The sequence below is a fragment of the Pelobates fuscus genome, chromosome 1 (genome assembly GCF_036172605.1).
Source record: "Pelobates fuscus isolate aPelFus1 chromosome 1, aPelFus1.pri, whole genome shotgun sequence".
In the NCBI taxonomy this organism is placed as follows: domain Eukaryota; kingdom Metazoa; phylum Chordata; class Amphibia; order Anura; family Pelobatidae; genus Pelobates; species Pelobates fuscus.
The window spans coordinates 437,556,843-437,570,775 of record NC_086317.1 but is presented as its reverse complement, the minus strand read 5'-3'; positions in this window follow the sequence as shown (position 1 = coordinate 437,570,775).

Below are 13,933 nucleotides of genomic sequence, written 5' to 3'. Positions count from 1 at the left end.
TTCCTCCTCTTTATTGTGCTTGAACTTGTTAAATACCCAATAATGTGAGATATATATACACATATATATCTTCTTATTTATTTACTTTATTTGCAAAAGGTTACAATGTAAATTAACTACATGTTTCTAATTTATGCTCAAATTACCTTGTTTTTTTAATCTCCAATATGCAGGTTCCAATGCATTGTTTGCCCAAGGGCTAACAAGGTCACATCCTGTAAATTATTGGGAGAGTCTTTCACCCTCAGGAAGTGGATATTGTCCAACTCCCAAAGAGGGTGCCATCCCCCAATAACCCAAAATATCTAGGGGTTCCAAGCCTATTAAATAGATATTATATATATATATATATATATATATATATATATATATATATATATATAAATAAAACCGTCAGTGAGGGCTAGTAAATAAATCAGGGGTGGTTGACAGGTCATGGGCTTTGGGTGGGGTGTGTTAACTAAATAAAGAGATGTAAACATGACATTATTCACCCCCACAAATGAGAGTGCAATGCCCTGCATTAACCCCAGGTGTTTTACTGTCCACCCGCCCCTAGCCATCCCCTCAGTTATGAAATCCCTACCTGCCTCCTAATAACAGTAAGGGTAGGCACAATAAATCTAATACCTGTAAATACTTACCTCATTTAGGAGAATGGACAATGGTGTGTCCACTCCATATTTTATGTATAAATACCCTGGTAAAAGCCATGTGTAGGGGTGGAAAATGCAATGTCGAATTTTATTTTTTTTAAATGTATTTATTTATGTTTTATGTCTGCCTAGCGGGGAAATAGTTCACAGATTTAAAATATGAGCCTGGATTTTAAAGGAGCGCTATAGGGTTAGGAATGCAAATGTGTATTCCTGACCCTATAGTGTTAAAATCCTCATTTAGGTCACCAGCCCTCACTTGCCCCCTTAAATAAGGGGATTTCTTTTATTTTTATTTAAAAATAAAGAAATAAATAAATTTACCTTTACTCCAGTACTACAAAGGGGCTGCTGGCATTGGCTCCGTCCCCAATATGCCTCCCTGCCTGAGATCATCAGAACTGACAATCTCAGCCAATCCAATGCTTTCCTACAGGTGGGGTGAAGCCAAACGCCGTGCTGGCAAATCAGCATCTCCTCATAGAGATGCATTGAATCAAGATATCTATATGAGGAAAGTTCAGTGACTTCCTGCTGAGCATTGTGCAGCACTAATCCAGGAAACACCTCTAGTGACTGCCACTGGAGGTGTTCCCAGGCAACTGGAGGTGTTCTGAAAAGGCAGTTTTTACAGCAAAAAGCCTGAAGGTACGGACTATACTTACCAGAACAGCTACATTAAGCTGTAGTTCTTCTGGTGAATATAGTGTCCTTTTACGTGTCCGATGTCCACATTTTATGCATTTTAGCTTTCTGGCTGAAATCCAGACAAACTTCGGACTTCTTATGAAGTCTTTATTTTGCAGTCAGAATATACACAGAATATACACAGTCATATGGTATTGTAAGGGGCTAATGAGACTTTAATGAATAACCCTTTCAATAGTCAAATTCAGCCAAGTTATGACTGACATCGAATGACTATAATTACTTTTGCCTACATTTTGCCATCAGATTTTAATTTGCTACGATTTAGAGTTTAGCGAATAAACTGTTCATGAAGATTTTTTCCTTTTTGTATAAAAGGTTTTTTTTCTTCATTATAAATAAATAAATAAAAACATTTTAAAATATTTTCTTCTGTCATGCTCTTTTATTGCAACACAACTCCAGGGCTGATTTACTAAATATTTAAAGGAAGACCTCAAAACATCAGCATTCTGTAGAAGCTTTGGTGCCAGGAGTGCCGTGACTTCAACCTAACCTAAGAACGGTTTTAGAACGGGTTGACTTCCCATCTGGGGTCCTCTGGTCACTGTCCCTCACCAATAGTACAGCTGACAGAGAGGCTGGAAGTTCTCTGTCTGTTCTAATCCTGGCAGTGCAGAGCTCAGCTGATTGGCTGACAGTGATCAGCTTACTCTCTCAGCCAATGAGCTAGCCATGCAGCAGAAGTTCTGTCTCTCTGTTGAATGTAGTGATTGAATGCAGCATGCACAGGGGCGGACTGACCGGTCGGGCACTTCGGACATGGTCCGAGGGCCCGGCCGGGAGGGGGGCCCGCCATCAGGGGGCCCGGCCGTCCCTTTAAATGCTGCAGCCACCTGAGCGCTCAGGCGGCTGCAGCTTCTCACCTCCCCTCCCCGTAGCGTGGCCGAGCTGCTCTGCGTCCGCGGTGCCCGGCCGGAGTGATAGGAAGGTGTACATACACTGAGTGTGCACCTTCCTGTCAGTCCGGCCGGGTACAGGAAACAGAAACTCCTGTTCCGCGCGGAACAGGAGTTTCTGTTTCCTGTACCCGGCCGGACTGACAGGAAGGTGCACACTCAGTGTGTGTACACCTTCCTATCACTCCGGCCGGCACCGCGGACGCAGAGCAGCTCGGCCACGCTACGGGGAGGGGGTAAAAAGAGAGAGGGAGGGAGGGGGGAGTTAAAAGAGAGAGGGGGGAGGGGGGGTTAAAAGAGAGAGGGAGGGGGGGCTAAAGAGAGAGAGAGGGGGGGTTAAAAGGGAGAGGGGGGTTAAAAACATTCACACACTACACCCCCTCACACACACTGAACCTTTCACACACACACTGCACCCCTTACACATTGCACCACTGCTCCTATACCCTACTACAGCCTCATATCCCAGCAGACCCCAGGTAAGTTGTCAAACTGTTCTTAAACGGTTTGACTACTTACTCTGGGAGGGGGGCAGGCTCTCCTGGCACCATAACGACTACACAGAGTAGTAGTGGTTATTGTGCATGGATTATTTCTTTAAATAATCTACGAGTGCCCCAGTAGCCAGCAAGCCAGCCAACCCACAGGCCAGCCAGCCCACAGACTGGCCAGTAGACAGCCAGCCAGCCTACAGGCCACCAGTTAGGCTTAAAGCCAGCAAACCCACAGCCTGCCAACCGCAGCCAGCAAGCCACAGCCTGCCAGCCAGCAAGCCGCAGCCAGCAAGCCACAGCCTGCCAGCCGCAGCCAGCAAGCCCACAGCCTGCCAGCCGCAGCCAGCAAGCCCACAGCCTGCCAGCAGTAGCCAGCAAGCCCACAGCCTGCCAGCAAGCCCACAGCCTGCCAGCCGCAGCCAGTAAGCCCACAGCCTTCCAGCAAGCCCACAGCCTGCCAGCCGCAGCCAGCAAGCCCACAGCCTGCCGGCAGTAGCCAGCAAACCCACAGCCTGCCAGCAAGCCCACAGCCTGCCAGCCGCAGCCAGTAAGCCCACAGCCTTCCAGCAAGCCCACAGACTGCCAGCCAGCAACAGTAATTAAGGTAAGAGGAGCCAACTTGGCCTAGGTATCAGCTATGTCTTGTTGCTATATTGTGAATAGGAACCAGAGTGTTGGAGAGACCCCCCTCCAGGCCCCATTAGACTCCATTGTAGTCTCTAATGGGACCTGGAGGAAATTCTTTCTAACACACTCTCTAAAGGACACTGAGATAGCCTCTGCTCGAATGCTCCCCCCCTCCATGGCCCATTAGCCCTCAATTGTAGTCTCTACTGGGGCCTGGAGGCGACTGTTTCCAGCAGGGACACTGAGATGGCCTCTGTTAGAAAGACCCCCTTCCAAGCCTATTAGACTCCATTGTAGTCTCTAATAGGGCCTGGAGGGGATTCTTTCTAACACACTCTCTAAAGGACACTGAGATAGCCTCTGCTAGAAAGACCCCCCTCCATGGCCCATTAGCCCTCAATTGTAGTCTCTACTGGGGCCTTGAAGGGATTATTGCACTTTTGTTCCTTGTGTCTAAAGATTGGGTAGGGTGTGGCTGGAGGCGGTGCATGGAGGCGGGACATGGGTGGCGCTTGCTGCGGAGTATGGGTGGGGCCTGTAAGGGGGCCCTTGATTTATTTTGCCCGGGGGCCCTGAGGGTTCTCAGTCCGCCCCTGAGCATGCAGTAGTGGTTATGGTTGAACATATGAGTTTTAAACATAGCTATTAAATAGGGGGCAACTATACAAACCATGTCAGTTACACAGGACCCTTGCTAATCACAGATTTTTTATTATTATAGCTTGGCTATATGAGAACAGTATACAACTGGGAATATTGATGGAATTGTCTAATGTAAAGATGTTGAGAGGTGACAGAGTTAATTAAAGGGTTACTGAAAACATCATAACCACTTTATCCCAATGTAGTGGTTATGATGTATGGAGTTCCCTGGTCCACATACAGACTCCAGGCTCCATGGTGCTTTAAGTCCGTTGCTGGTAGTCATAAATGGACGGTCCTTTATTTAAAGGTAGAATGTGGAGGCCACAAAGTGTGCTTTATGTTTTTTAAAGTAATGTGCAGAATATGAGGCACAGGATAGGACCAGCACAGGAAGCAAATAGCAACACAGACTTGTTGGTACAGATACAAAGAGGCAAATAAAAAGTAAAAAATGCCAAAGTCTAATTCCTCCCTCAATTCCCATTTCCTTTTTCCAGTTGTAACACTTCTCTTCTCACTAATAACTTCAGTGATTAATATCCCACCTGATGACCAGCTATACCTTACTGGATATTCCATTGACTATCAGGAATAGAACGCACTCACACTCACACTCACACACACACACAAGTCTTATATTTGTGTATTATCCTATACATAGCTCTGGTGCCCAGTCCATTATCTGCAACCCATTTATGTAAATTACTTGGACAGTGCATCCTGCAAGCTTTGTACATCAATAAAGGGAAATACTAAATATATAAGGGTGACTAAATATATAAGGGCAACTCATGCAGCAACCCACAAAACTGAGCGTCTTGTATATGAAAATCAAAATATCACTGTGTGTGCGCTCCAAATATTCTCAAACTCAGCTAGAGTTAAATAATAAAAAGCTTTATACAAATAAACACAGTAAAGGTAACTGTACACGGTCTCCAGTCTAAAACTAATAAAGCCGTGAATTGATTGAAAACATGTAGAAAAACATAATATCAATGCATGGAAAAATCTACTTACAAAATAAAAAAACAGTATCAAATCCAATAAATCAGCAAATAGCAACTCAAACTGAAGTGTTATCAGAAGAATGAATGCGCAGTAGGAATCTAATTTGAATGTAGGTGGCATTCAAGTGGTGAATGTAAATATCTCTTTCAGTTTGACACCCCCATTCGCATACTATCCGCAGGCAGATAAAGGTAATTTTATACAGATCTTTTGTGATCTGGTGTTGAAAGATTTGAAAATAAGAATAAGGAATTTGTATGTAACAGCTTGGACAAAAAGGGAATTAAATGCCATAAAAGGTTTTAAGAATAATATACATATCATCATTAATGGGGGCTAATATGGGAGGTGGTATCATACTTGATAGGCTTGAATTGAGTAGCCAATAAAATCTTGGGAAATAGGGAATATTACCAGGTGCTGAGTTTTGACCCTACTACTAAATTTGTGAAAGAGCTATGTGAATTGGTAGACTATGTTTATTTTAGAAATACATTACGAAAATGGTTGTTTTTTTGTCAGCTCCTGGTGATATCCCTATATTCTATTATCTAGCCAAAATCCACAAGTCACTTCAAAACCCACCTGGGCGTCCTACAGTTTTCTCAGTTGGGTCCCTTATGGCTCCAATGTTAAGAGGGTGTATTCCCATTTACAGTGATATGTCATTCATTTACCTTCCTTTATTAGGGATATCGGACATGTGTTATATTTGATTAATGAGATTGCATGGTTAGAGAATTATGGTTTGGTGTCAATTGATGTGGCTGTCCTATATTCTAATACTGACTATCGGTTGGGATTACAGGCTCTTGAACACTACCTCTCCTCTGATCCTATATTGCCAGAAAAACAAGCTTATTCCATGTCCCCTGCATGGAGCCGCTGAACTTTCCTCATATAGATGCGCTGATTCAATACATCTCTATGAGGAGGTGCTGATTGGCCAGCACAGCATTTGGATCCACCCCATGTCCCCTCTCATGTTGTTCATTCTAGATATCTTGAGGATACTTTACAGCTATTGGTATCGTCATGAGAAGTGAATAAGAGAAAGACTTCCAAATACTATATTAGCGCACTCTTCTCTACAGTATTCAGTCCAGCTTTTGACAAGATTATTAGTGTATTTTATAAGCATTGGCCGATCTTTAAGTTGGACCCATGTCTGTAATTTTGTATTTTAGATAACCCTAGGGTTACATTTAGGAAGAATCAAAATCTGAATGCATTAGTTCCTTCCAAACTTAAGTCATTAAATCATCCTTCTAATATTGAAGAACTGACGGTAGGACATTTTTGCTGTGGTCATGTTAGGTGCACTACCTGTGGATACATGTGCCATAGATCAGCCTATTTTGGATCGAACATAGGTGGGGAGAACATCGTCTGACCATCTTGCACAAAGTAAGGAGGTCTTTGGTGGTACGGCATATTGAATCTGCGCATAGTGACCCTTCTTTTATTTCAGTAATTGGGATCGAATTAATACCCGCTAGGGGTGATACAGAAAACGAAATGAACTCTCATTGTGACCCAATCCAAATGGATATTTAAACTTAACATTCTGAGACCTAACAGTGTTAATAAAGAGTTAAATCAGACCCAAGTTTGAGTTCGGGTAGGATTATGTATGTAGGTGTATTCTTTCTTTCCCTTCACTCAAAAGGTTTACATTGGAGGAGGGTTATAGATTATGCCCACATATCGATCTATATATATTGCTAATTCTTCAGGTTAGTAATCGAATGTTGGATTAGGTCAGGTCTTAACCATTAAGTACATATTTGTTTCATCCTTATTAGTTTTTTTCCTTTTTATTTTAAGTGGCTATTGATTTATGTATTAAACTTTTTTTAAAAGCACTTCTGCGTGTTAAAGCAAATAGATATATTTGATTACCTTATATTAACTTCTTTTAATTTTAATTTATGAATTAAATGTCGGTTCAGGTCAGGTTTTATTTGTTTACTTTTTATTGTTTCTTTTCCTCATGGGGTTTGGTTTTGGATACGCCAGGTGTAATTTCTTTTTAAGATGAATTAATAAAGTTTATGATTTGTGTGTTTTATGTGAATCCATGTCGGGAATTACTAGAGCCCAAGTGTGCCCGAGGAACTGGGTATGAATAACCTTTACGAGGGCTCTTTAAACATATAGATGTTTGGATTCTCCAATATCAGGATTTGGTCAGTGTGTACTGTCCTCTTAATGGAAAACAAATACAAATATAAATGTAGGTTAGATGGTAGGATAGCGGGGGATTAGACCAGTGGCGTCTCCAGGATTCATACTTAGGGGGGGCACATAAGGGGCCAGAGCCAAAATAAGGGGGGCACATACATACACACACAGAGGGCTCGTCAAATTCCAGGCGCCAGGTCGCCATGACGACTAGACATTTCACCCTGGCACCTTGCATTTGTCAGCCCTTTGCTAAGCCGCGCAGGAAACATTAGAGCCGGCCGCCGCAGGGAGCATGGAGATGGTGCGTGAGGGAGCAGAAACCTTCCTGAAGTTCCTCTCTGCTCCCTTGTGCGCTGTTTAGTAACATGACATCACTCCGCCCCCAGCATCACTTCAGAGAGCGCGCAGAGGAGCAGAGAGAAACTGCAGGAAGACTGGGAGTAGACACACTGGACGCCAGGGAAAGATCCACTCAGCTCTCCCAAAGGCTGGGTGGATTTAAATTGAAACAAAAATATTAAATTGTGATTGTGTGAGAAAATATGTGTGTGTGTGTGTGCTGGAAGGGCCTGTAAAGTGTGTGCGTGTGTGCATTATATGTGTATTGGGGTTGCACTGTGTTCTTATTAAGGAGTTTTTGTAGTTGTTGTTATATATATATATATATATATATATATATATATTTAAAGGACCACTATAGTGCCAGGAAAACAAACTCGTGTGTTGGTGGGAGTGTACTGTATGTGGGGAGGGGGGGGGGGTCACTGTCTGTGAGGGTGTTCTGTGTTCAGGGGGTGTAGAGAGTGGGACAGTGAACAGCTTTACAATTTTTACTTTAATAATTGTTTACAAAAAAAAAAAAAAGAATACTGTATTCCCCTTTCCCTCATCTTACCTTGCAGGGAGGGGTGTCACAATCAGATCCATGGTGGTTGAGAAGGCTGCCTATCCATCGGGTACAGGGGGGGTCACGAGATGAGAGTTCTGTCTCTTGGAGCTCAAGCACTTACAGAGACTGACCCATACACATAAACAGACAGACCCATACACAGACATACCCATACGCACACACTCTGCCCCCCACACCCATACACAGACGGACCCATACACTCACAGACTGACCCATACATACACAGACTGACCCCCCCCCCCACACCCATACACTCACTGGCTGACCCATACACTCACAGACTGCCCCCCCACACACACACAGACTGACCCCCACTACACACAGACTGACCCATACATACACAGACTTACCACCCCCCCACACATACACTAACTGACTGTCAGGATCGGGACAGGGATCCAACACGCAGAGTACAAACAGGTGGTAGGTACGTATACCGGACCTTAGAATGGCCGGACTTAACGTAAGGAGTAAGTAGAGAATGGTCTAGGAACAAGCCGAGGTCGAGGGAACGAGAGGACAGGTAAGCGAGAGACAAGCCGAGTCAAAGGGTAACAGAGATAACAGGGTAGAACAAACAAGCCGGGTCAGAACCAAAGAGACAACTAGAATACAAGAGCACTGAGTGACTAGACAGGCTAGAACCACGACAGGGCAATGAGCAGATGCCGAAAGCCTTACTTTATACCTTGATTCTAGAGGGTAATCACGCCCCCGACGAGTCCTGATTAGTGCTCGGGACTTGACTGACAGGTCGACCCGGGTTGGCGTCATGACGTCGACTACTGAGCGTCGAGTCATATAAGGAAGTGGATCCCTCGCGGTCGGCTTGTAAATGGCCGAGAGAACCGCGAGGAACGGAAGAAACAACCCCTCTGGGAGGATAAACGTCTAAGTCTCTCACCTCCTCTGAGGTAGAGACTACAGGTACCCTGACACTGACCCATACACTCACAGGATGACCCCCCTACACACAGACTGACCCATACATACACAGACTGATCCATACACACACTGACCCATACATACAAAGACTGATCCATACACACTGACTGATCCATACATACACAGACTGACCCCCCTACACACAGACTGACCTATACACACACAGACTGACCCCCCCTACACACAGACTGACCCATACATACACAGACTGATCCATACACACACAGACTGACCCATACACACACAAACTGATCCATACATACACAGACTGACCCCCCTACACACAGACTGACCCATACACACACAGACTGATCCATACACACACAGACTGATCCATACACACACAGACTGATCCATACACACACAGACTGATCAAACATACACACACAGACTGATCCATACACACACAGACTGATCATCCATACACACACCGACTGATCATCCATACACACACAGACTGATCCATACACACATAGACTGATCCATACACACAGACTGATCCATACACACACAGACTGATCCATACACACACAGACTGATCCATACATACACAGACTGATCCATACACACACAGAGTGATCATCCATACACACACAGAGTGATCATCCATACACACACAGACTGATCCATACATACACAGACTGATCCATACACACACAGAGTGATCATCCATACATACACAGACTGATCCATACACACACGGAGTGATCATCCATACACACACAGACTGATCCATACATACACAGACTGATCCATACATACACAGACTGATCCATACATACACAGACTGATCCATACATAGACAGACTGATCCATACATAGACAGACTGATCCATACACACAGAGACTGATCATCCATACACACACAGAATGATCATCCATACACACACAGACTGATCCATACACACAGACTGATTCATACACACACAGACTGATCCATACATAGACAGACTGATCCATACATAGACAGACTGATCCATACACACAGAGACTGATCATCCATACACACACAGAATGATCATCCATACACACACGGAGTGATCATCCATACACACACAGACTGATCCATACATACACAGACTGATCCATACATACACAGACTGATCCATACATACACAGACTGATCCATACATAGACAGACTGATCCATACATAGACAGACTGATCCATACACACAGAGACTGATCATCCATACACACACAGAATGATCATCCATACACACACAGACTGATCCATACATACAGACTGATCCATACACACACAGACTGATCCATACATAGACAGACTGATCCATACATAGACAGACTGATCCATACACACAGAGACTGATCATCCATACACACACAGAATGATCATCCATACACACACAGACTGATCCATACACACAGACTGATTCATACACATAGACTGATCCATACACATAGACTGATCCATACACACACAGACTGATCCATACACACACAGATTGATCCATACATACACAGACTGATCCATACACGCACACAGACTGATCCATACACACACACAGACTGATCCATACACACACACAGACTGTAATACAAAAAAGGGGGCAGTAAGTGGGAAAAAAAGTGCAATAAACAGTGCAGGCTAATCACCCCGAAATAGGGATCACTCCCAATCCCAATAACAATGCAGAACAAAAGTATAGTTATACAACATATACCACCAGGGGCGCCACAATCACAAAGTGTGAACATATTTACCACATAGTAGTCATGGGTGTACATGTAAAGCAGGCCCGGACTGGCCATCGGGCACACCGGGCAAATGCCCGGTGGGCCGCGGTGGGCAGGGGCCGAGGCCGGCAGGGGAGGTCCCAGGACTTCCCCCGCCGGTCTATGCAGGGCCGGCACTATGCGAGCGCCGGCCCCGCTGTTTGCCATGATGGGCCGGTGGGAGATCAAAGATCTCCCTCACCGGCCCATTTAAATAGACCTGCGGCACATGCGGCTGGGGAGGGAGAGGACCCGGCGGAGCTCTATCTTGCAGCTCCGCCGGGTTCCTCTCGCGAGATCCGGTCGTTGCCATGGCGACCGGATCTCGCGAGAGTGAACTCTAGCCCACAGGCTAGAGTTCACTCACCCACTGGACCACCAGGGAAGGTGTCACCGTGCCGGTCCCCCCTCCCACTCACCACCGTGCCGGACCCCCCCTCCCACTCACCACCGTGCCGGACCCCCCCTCCCCTCCCAGGCTAAAGGTAAGAAGGGAGAGGGGGGGGGGATATAATGCATGCTTCTTAGATTTTTTTTTCCCTTTTAACATTCACCCTCAGCACCCTCACACACATCACACTCAGCACACTCACACACATCACACTCAGCACCCTCACACACATCACTCTCAGCACCCTCACACACATCACTCTCAGCACCCTCACGCACATCACACTCAGCACCCTCACACACATCACTCTCACACGCATCACTCGCAGCACTATCACTCGCAGCACTATCACACTCAGTACTCTCACACACAGCACTCTCACACACATCACACTCAGCACCCTCACACACATGACACTCAGCACCCTCACACACATCACACTCAGCACCCTCACACACATCACACTCAGCACCCTCACACACATCACTCTCACACACATCACTCTCACACACATCACTCTCACACACATCACTCGCAGCACTATCACACTCAGTACTCTCACACTCAGCACTCTCACACACATCACACTCAGCACCCTCACCCACATCACACTCAGCACCCTCACACACATCACTCTCACACACATCACTCACAGCACTATCACACTCAGTACTCTCACACACAGCACTCTCACACACAGCACTCTCACACACATCACACTCAGCACCCTCACCCACATCACACTCAGCACCCTCACACACATCACTCTCACACACATCACTCACAGCACTATCACACTCAGTACTCTCACACACAGCACTCTCACACACATCACACTCAGCACCGTCACACACATCACACTCAGCACCCTCACACACATCACACTCAGCACCCTCACACTCATCACTCTCAGCACTCTCATCCACATCACACTCAGCACCCTCACACACATCACTCGCAGCACTATCACACTCAGTACTCTCACACTCAGCACTCTTACACACATCACACTCAGCACCATCACACAAATCACACACAGCACCCACACACACCTCACACACAGCACACTCTCACACAGCACACTCTCACACAGCACACTCTCACACAGCACCCACACACACAAATCATCTCACTCTCACACACATCACTCGCAGCACTATCACAATCAGGAATCTCACACTCAGCACTCTCACACACATCACACTCAGCACCCTCACACACATCACATTCAACACCCTCACACACATCACACTCAGCACCCTCACACATCACACTCAGCACCCTCACACACATCACACTCAGCACCCTCACACACATCACTCTCACACACATCACTCGCAGCACTATCACACTCAGTACTCTCACACTCAGCACTCTCACACACATCACACTCAGCACCCTCACCCACATCACACTCAGCACCCTCACACACATCACTCTCACACACATCACTCACAGCACTATCACACTCAGTACTCTCACACACAGCACTCTCACACACATCACACTCAGCACCGTCACACACATCACACTCAGCACCCTCACACACATCACACTCAGCACCCTCACACACATCACACTCAGCACCCTCACACACATCACACTCAGCACCCTCAAACACATCACTCTCAGCACTCTCATCCAAATCACACTCAGCACCCTCACACACATCACTCGCAGCACTATCACACTCAGTACTCTCACACACATCACTCTTACACACATCACACTCAGCACCGTCACACAAATCACACACAGCACCCACACACACCTCACACACAGCACACTCTCACACAGCACACTCTCACACAGCACACTCTCACACAGCACCCACACACACAAATCACACACAGCACCCCCACAAATCACACAGCACCCTCACACACAGCACCCTTAAACACAACACCCTCACACACAGCACCCTTAAACACATCACACACAGCACCCCCACACACATACACGGCACCCTCACACACATACACAGCATCATCACACACAGCACCCTCAAACACAGCATCCATCACAAACACATACTGCACCCTTCACGTACACACCACACCCCTCACAGACACTCACTGCACCTCACACACATACACACAGAACCCCAACACACTGCACCAAACACACACACAATACTTTCAAACATATTTATATAATATATATATATATATATATACATACACACACTACAGCACCCCTTTCACACACTGAACCCCTCACACACATATTGCACCCCTAAACACATTACATTCCAGACACACACTAGATCCCTTACCCAACTCTGGATCATATACACACACTAGATCCCTATATACACTCTGATTCCGTTATATACACACAGATCTCCTACACATTCTGGGTCCTACAAACACACACTAGATTCCTGTATACACACACACACTGCACCACCTACACACACACTAGATTCCTAACATACACACTCTGGATCCCTTATACACACACTAGATTCCTTGTAAACAAACACATGCTACACCCCTAAACACACACTCTACAACCACTACATCACCTATATACACACACACACACACACACACACACTATAGCCTGTAGGCACACACTTAATACATCCCCTATACACACATTCTCTACAGCCCCTTAGCCACATATGCATTACATTACACCACAAACACAACACGACTAAAACCGACCTTATTACACAATACCACACCACAATCAACTCACTCTACACACACACAATCCCACA